Source organism: Pongo pygmaeus, chromosome 9, assembly GCF_028885625.2.
Source record: "Pongo pygmaeus isolate AG05252 chromosome 9, NHGRI_mPonPyg2-v2.0_pri, whole genome shotgun sequence".
Taxonomy (NCBI): domain Eukaryota; kingdom Metazoa; phylum Chordata; class Mammalia; order Primates; family Hominidae; genus Pongo; species Pongo pygmaeus.
In genome coordinates this window covers 124,784,836-124,792,145 of record NC_072382.2, presented here as the reverse complement: position 1 = coordinate 124,792,145, position 7,310 = coordinate 124,784,836, and the positions used below count along the sequence as shown (strand labels likewise).

At 44.2% G+C, this 7,310-nt stretch overlaps 1 pseudogene; it reads right to left on the bottom strand.

The window, feature by feature from the left end:
- Positions 1 to 1,974: 1,974 nt before the first annotated feature.
- LOC129008755 (large ribosomal subunit protein eL34-like) lies at positions 1,975 to 2,325 on the bottom strand (annotated as a pseudogene).
- Positions 2,326 to 7,310: the final 4,985 nt, after the last annotated feature.

The window sequence follows — 7,310 nt, the reverse complement described above, 5'->3', positions numbered from 1 at the left end:
AATCACCCAAGGTCAGGAGTTTTGAGACCAGGCTGGCCAACATAGTGAAACCCCTTCTCTAATAAAAATACAAAAATTAGCCGGGCGTGGTGGTAGGTGCCTGTAATCTTAGCTTCTTGGGAGGCTGAGGCAGGAGAATCGCTTGAACCTGGGATTCAAGTGGAGGATTGAACCCGGGGTTCAAGTGGAGGTTGCAGTGCAGATCACGCCACTGCACTCCAGCCTGGGCAACAGAGAGAGACCTGGTCTCAAAAAAAAAAAAAAAAAAAAAGGTCCATCATGCCTGTCATCACAGCCTAGCTAGCACACATCTGAAATCTTACTATTTAAATTATTTTATACATTTTCTTTTCCTTTATTTAGGACTCTTGTTCCCTTTGCGATCTTGGCTAACTACCAGCTTCCCCAAATCTCCAAAGCTTCAGCATTTTTCAGCTGCATTAAAGAGAAAAAAGAAAGGAGAAGCATCCTACCTGAGCTTGTTTTTTCTTTAATTAGTATTAATTTTGACAAGTTATAATCTTATGTAATTATGGGATACACAGTGATGTTATGATCTACGTATACAGTGTGGAATGATTGAATCAAGATAATTAACATACCCATTACCTTAAATACTTATTTATCCCTCCTGTTTAACTGCTACTTAGTACCCTTTGACCAACATCTCCACATTCCTCTCACCTCCCAACCACCGTTCTACTCTCTGGTTTGAGTTTGATTGTTTTAGATTCCACAGATGAATGAAAATATGAGGATTTTGTCCTTCTGCGCTGATTTCACTTGGCTTATTTTTATTTATTTATTTATTCTGAGACAGAGTCTCGGTCTGTCACCCAGACTGGAGTGCAGTGGCCTGATCTCGGCTCACTGCAACCTCCGCCTTCTGGGTTCAAGCAATTCTCCTGCCTCAGCCTTCTGAGTAGCTGCGACTACAGGCACCCGCCACCACGCCTGGCTAATTTTTTGTATTTTAGTAGAGACAGTGTTGCTCAGGCTGGTCTCGAACTCCTGAGCTCAGGCAATCTGCCCACCTCGGCCTCCCAAAGTGCTAGGATTATAGGCGTGAGCCACCATGCCCGGCCTCACTTAGCTTATTGCCCTCCAGGTTCATTCATGTTGTCGCAAGTGACAGAATTTTCTTCTTTTTAATGACTGTTTAGTACTCCATTGTTTATATGTACCACAGTTTCTTTATTCATTCATCCCTTGATGAAGCCTTAGGTTGATTTCACATCTTGGCTATTGTGAATAATGCTGTAATGAACATGGAGTGCAGATAGCTCTTTGACATAGTGATTTTTAAAAAAAATTATGACTCCAAATGGCTTCTTTTTTTGTTTTGTTTTGTTTTGTTTTGTTTTTTGAGACAGAGTTTCACTCTTGTTGCCCAGGCTGGAGTGCAGTGGTGCGATCTTGGCTGACTGCAACCCCAGCCTCCCAGGTTCAATCGATTCTCCTGCCTCAGCCTCCTGAGTAGCTGGGATTACAGGTGCTCACCACCACGCCCAGCTAATTTTTTGTATTTTTAGTAGAGATGGGGTTGGCCCGTGTTGGCCAGGCTGGTCTCAAACTCCTGACCTCAGGTGATCCACCCGCCTTGGCCTCCCAAAGTACTGGGATTACGGGTGTGAGCCACCATGACCGGCAGTTTTTTGTTTGTTTGTTTGTTTGTTTTTGAGACAGAGTCTCACTCTGTCACCCAGGCCAGAGTGCAGTGGCATGATCTCACTGCAACCTCTACCTCCTGGGTTCAAGTGATTCTTTTGCCTCAGCCTTCCAAGTAACTGGGATTACAGGTGCGCACCACCATGCCAGGCTAATTTTTGTATTTTTAGTAGAGACGGGGTTTCACCACGCTGGCCAGGCTGGTCTCGATCTCCTGAACTCAGGTGATCCGCCCGGCTTGGCCTCCCAAAGTGCTGAGATTGCAGGCTTGAGCCACCACATCCGGCTGTAAGCTTCATTTTTTATTTAGCTTTCTGACTGTGCTTGTGCCTTCAACACTTTCGCAATGGTTTTCTGCTCCTTGATAAGGAAATCACTCTTGATCCTGTCATGAACACATCTAACACACACAGAACCACCAGAGGCCCTGCTGACATATTTTTTGTTTGGGGCAATCTCCTAGGAACTTTAGGTCTCACAGCACAAACTTCAAAATGAAGTCTGCCTGGACACATGCCCACATGCAGATTTTGGTGCTTTCCCAACCTTCCTGGTATAAAGGTAAACAGTTCTATTACCAGGTGTTCGGGACAGCCTAGTTTTGTTAGAGACTGAACTGTAGGAAAGCCTACAGCAGTATGTCAAATGCTGGACCATTCCGAGTGCCTGTAGACCACATCCCCGGAAGAGCAAACATACTGATTTCAAGTCCTTAGGGCATAGACCCAGATGTGGGATTTCTGGATCGTATGGCAATTTTATTTTTAGTTTTTTTTGAGGAAACTTCATACAATTTTCCATAATGGCTGTACTAGTTTACATTCCCACCAAGAGTGGAGAGGGGTTCCCATTAAAAAATGGGCAAAGGAGCTTGAATAGACATTTCTCAAAAGAAAACAGGACAGGTGCAGTGGCTCACGCCTGTAATCCCAGCACTTTGGTGGGGCGAGGCAGGTGGATCACCTGAGGTCAGCAGTTTGAGACCAGCCTGGCCAACATAGTGAAACCCCGTCTCTAATAAAAATCCAAAAAATTAGCTGGACATAGTGGCGCACACCTGTAATCCCAGCTACTTGGGAGGCTGAGGCAGGAGAATCACTTGAACCCGGGAGGCAGAGGTTGCAGTGAGCCGAGATGGCGCCACTGCACTCCAGTCTGGGTGACAGAGCGAGACTCCATCTCAGACAAACAAATACAAATACCAACTAATAGATGAGAAAATGTTCAACATCACTAATCATCAGGAGAATAAAAATTAAAACCACAATGAGTTCTTACCTCACACATGTCAGAATGGCAGCATCAAAAAGATGAAAGATAACATGCACGTTGGCAAGGATGTGGAGAAATGGGCTAGGGTTTTGAAGATTGAGATCAGAAATAGCAGACTCTTTGGGATGCAGTGTGGAGGTAACAGGAGATATCAGCTTGGGTGACCCTCAGGACCTCTTTCTGTGCTAAGTGACTCAGCCCCTCACTTTTCTGCCGTAGCTGGTTGGTTCAGAAGTAGACTCTTAACCTAAAGTTGGCAATCTTGCAGCCAAGAGGCCAGGGCACCAGACTTAGGAGCAGTTATGTTAATGACAAATACAGAGAGACTTTGCACAGTTCCTGACGCTGAGAGCCCCAGAGGTGGTTATCTACTGCTGTGTGACAAACTACCCCAAAATGTGGTGGCTTGAAACCACAACTTATTGCTCGTGATTCTGTGAGTTGGTTGGGCAGTTCTTCCTCTGGCCTGTGGGCAAACTCATGTAGATACATTCACGTGGTGTTGACTGTGAGCTGAGCTTAGCCGAGAGCCTGGCATAGGTTTTTTTCCACGTGGTCTTGCATCCTACTGGAGTCTAGACCAGACTTTTTCACACGGCAAAGGCAGTGTTCCAGGAGGGAGAAGATACGGCCTTTCTGGGATGCTGTGGCCCATGTCTTCTCCAGCATTCTATCATTGAAAACATTTCGTAAGGCTGGTCCAGATTCAAGGGGTCTACTTTTTGATGGAAGGAGCTGCCAATCATTGTTACCAGTGACAACCATTGTTTATAGATGGACTGTGGCTGATTAAAAGCAGATAAAAATTATTTGTGGCCTTTCGTATTAAAAGGTGAAGTATGAACACTTGAATCTGGGATGTCCTGATGACGTTCTTTGGCCAGCAGAGCGCGGTGGGAGTGATGCTGTAGTACGGCTGCCAGGATGGGCCTTGCAGTTCCACTCCCACTCTCTTGGACCATTGCCTATGGTGTGATGGGAAAAAGCCCAGTTTAACCTCCTGGAGGATGAGAGACCACGTGGAGAGAATGGCCCCATCTTCACAGCTTTCCCAGCTGAGTCCTGCCCCAGTCTCTCCACCAGCTGGATGTTGTCACCTGAGTGAGTTTTAGAAGAAACCAACAGAAGAACTTCTAGCCAGTCCCTCCACACAATTCTGAGAAACAGGACACTGCCGTTGTATTAATCAGCTGTGTTTTGTGATGCTGCAATAGCTGATTAAAACAGCTCGCAGGGCCCTCCCGCGGCGGGTGATGGTTTGGCACTTCCTTTGATTCTCTGGCTATGCTTCTAACAGGTTTTTTCCTAACAAGTCATTTTTTTCCCCTCAAGTCAATGAGTACCTATTTCTGTTTGTTGCTTGTAGCTAAGACCATCTAACAGAGCCCCAAGCCAAAGGAAGAGACTCAGGGTGTTCTGGACCCCTTGGTCAGGGGTCCAGAGACTCTCCGTGTGGAGAGTCTCTTTCCAAAGAACAAAAGAACAAAAAGTTAAGAGTTACTATATCATCTCTTTATTTACCAAGACCTTTACTTAACATTTTAAAATTTATCCTTTACGTCTTTTTTCTTACATTGAAAATCTTGGTTCCTGACGCTGTTACTACTTACTGCATTAGTCTACAATACATAAAATAGTTTTGTTTGTTTTTTTTTTTTTGAGACGGAGTCTTGCTCTGTCACCAGGGTGGAGTGCAGTGGCGCGATCTTGGCTCACTGCAACCTCCGTCTCCCGGGTTCAAGTGATTCCCCTGCCTCAGGTTCTCAAGTAGCTGGGATTACAGACGTGCACCACAACTCCTGGCTAATTTTTTGTATTTTAGTAGAGTTGGGGCTTCACCATATTGACCAGGATGGTCTCGATCTCCTGAGCTCGTGATCCACCCACCTCGGCCTCTCAAAGTGCTGGGATTACAGGCGGAAGCCAGCTCGCCTGGCCATAAAATAGTTTTAAAGTAATAAAACAAATATTATGACTACAATTAAGCTACCAAATAAAGTCTAAATTTATTTTTTTTTTTTGAGACGGAGTTTCGCTCTTGTTGCCCAGGCTGGAGTGCAATGGCACAATCTCAGCTCACCACAACCTCCACCTCCCGGGTTCAAGTGATTCCCCTGCCCCAGCCTCCTGAGTAGCTGGGATTACAGGTATGCACCCCCATGCCCGGCTGATTTTGTATTTTTAGTGGAGACGGAGTTTCTCCATGTTGGTCAGGCTGGTCTCCAACTCCCGACCTCAGGTGATCCGCCTGCCTCGGCCTCCCAAAATGCTGAGATTACAGCCGTGAGCCATAGCACCCGGCCTAAAAATTTTTTTTAAGAGTCAGGGTCTCATTCTGTTGGCCATGCTGGAGTGCAGTGGTGCAATCACAGCTTACTGCAGCCTCAAACTGTTGGGCTCAAATGATCCTCCCACCTCAGCCACCCTGACTGGCTAATTTATTATTATTATTATTAATTTGTAGAGACTGTGGTCTTGGCTGTGTTGCCCAGGCTGGTCTTGAACTCCTGTCCTCAAGCAAGTGATCCTCTTGCCTCAGTATGAGAAAGGGCTGGGATTACAGGTACAAGTCACCACACCTCGCCTCATTTGTGTTTAGAATATATTCCTCTATTGCTGTGTGCGGTGGCTCACGCCTGTAATCCCAGCGCTTTGGGAGGCCGAGGCGGGCGGATCACGAGGTCAGGAGATCGAGACCATCCTGGCTAACATGGTGAAACCCTGTCTCTACTAAAAATACAAAAAACTAGCCGGGCGTGGTGGTGGGCGCCTATAGTCCCAGCTACTCGGGAGGCTGAGGCAGGAGAATGGCGTGAACCCGGGAGGCGGAGCTTGCAGTGAGCCGAGATCACGCCACTGCACTCCAGCCTGGGCAACAGAGTGAGACTCTGTCTCAAAAAAAAAAAACAAAAAGAATATATTCCTCTATTACTGTGATCTAAAGTCACTTGAAATAACTATTTTCCCTGAGGGTTTACATATCCAATTATTTCATAGTAAATTTTTTTTTCATTTTTAATGTTTAAGGATTACTTTTTAAATGTAATACAATTTTCGAACATAGAAAACATTTCTATGTTTCCAAAATCAAATTTATATCAAGTATGTTTGAAGAAATCTTGTGGCCGGGCACGGTGGCTCACACCTATAGTCCCAGCACTTTGGGAGGCCAAAGTGGGCAGATCACTTGAGGTCATGAGTTCGAGACCAGTCTGGCCAACATGGTGAAACCCTGTCTCTACTAAAATACAAAATTTAGCTGGATGTGGTGGCACACGCCTGTAATCTCAGCTACTCGGGAGGTTGAGGCAGGAGAATCACTTGAGCCCAGGAGGCGGAGGTTGCAGTGAGCAAGATTGTGCCACTGTACTCCAGCCTGGGTGACAGAGTGAGACTCCATCTCAAAAAAAAAAAAAAAAGAAATCTTGCTTCTATGTTCCTGCTGATCCTCCTCAACTTTTATTAGTTTTTAAAAATTTTTCCAATGTTTCTTTTTGAAAATATAAGCAAACACATATGTATATTTACACTTGTTTTCTCTTTTTTACACAAAAGGTATGATTCTGTCTCTCTATATATTCCATATCTTTTTTTCACTTAATATATCCTGGATACCACTCTCCATCAGCATACACAGCTCTATCTCATCACCTTTTACAGCTTCAGAGTATTCCATTGCATCCATGTAACCATATTTTATTCAACTAGTTGTTGATAGACATTTGAATTATTTCCATACATTTGCCATTATAAATGATGGTACAGAGATTTACCAAGCGTGTAAGTCATTTTGAATTTTTGCTCCTGTATCTTGGGATAGATTCCTAGATTTCTGGCTCAATGGGTAAATGCATATATAATTTTTTCAGATATTTACAAATTCCGCTCTAATAAGGTGATCCTGTTTTGAGTCCTCAACAATGAATGAGTGCCCGTTTCCCCATCACTTCATCAATAGAATATAGTCTCAAATCATGGGATTTTTGCCAGTGACAGATGAAAAGTAGCATCTCAGTATGGTTTTATTTTGCATTGCTCTTATTATTAGTGAAACAGTGTATCTTCTCATGTGTTGGATGCCATTTTAATTTTTTTCTGCTGTAAACTCCCTATTCAAATCTTGTATGTACCTTTAAGTATACTGACACACAACATTTAATCTCAAAACAAGCCAATGAGGGTTGGCATCATTATTCCCCTGTATAAAGATGAGGGAATGGCAGATTAGAAAGTTTAAGTAATTTACCCAAGGTTACACAACTAATATGTGACTGAAGTCAAGCTGCCCAACTGTTAGGCCCTGTGGATTCTCCATAGATCTATTTCTAGGAGTAAAACTTGGAGCTCCTGTGTTTTGCTTTTAATAAAGG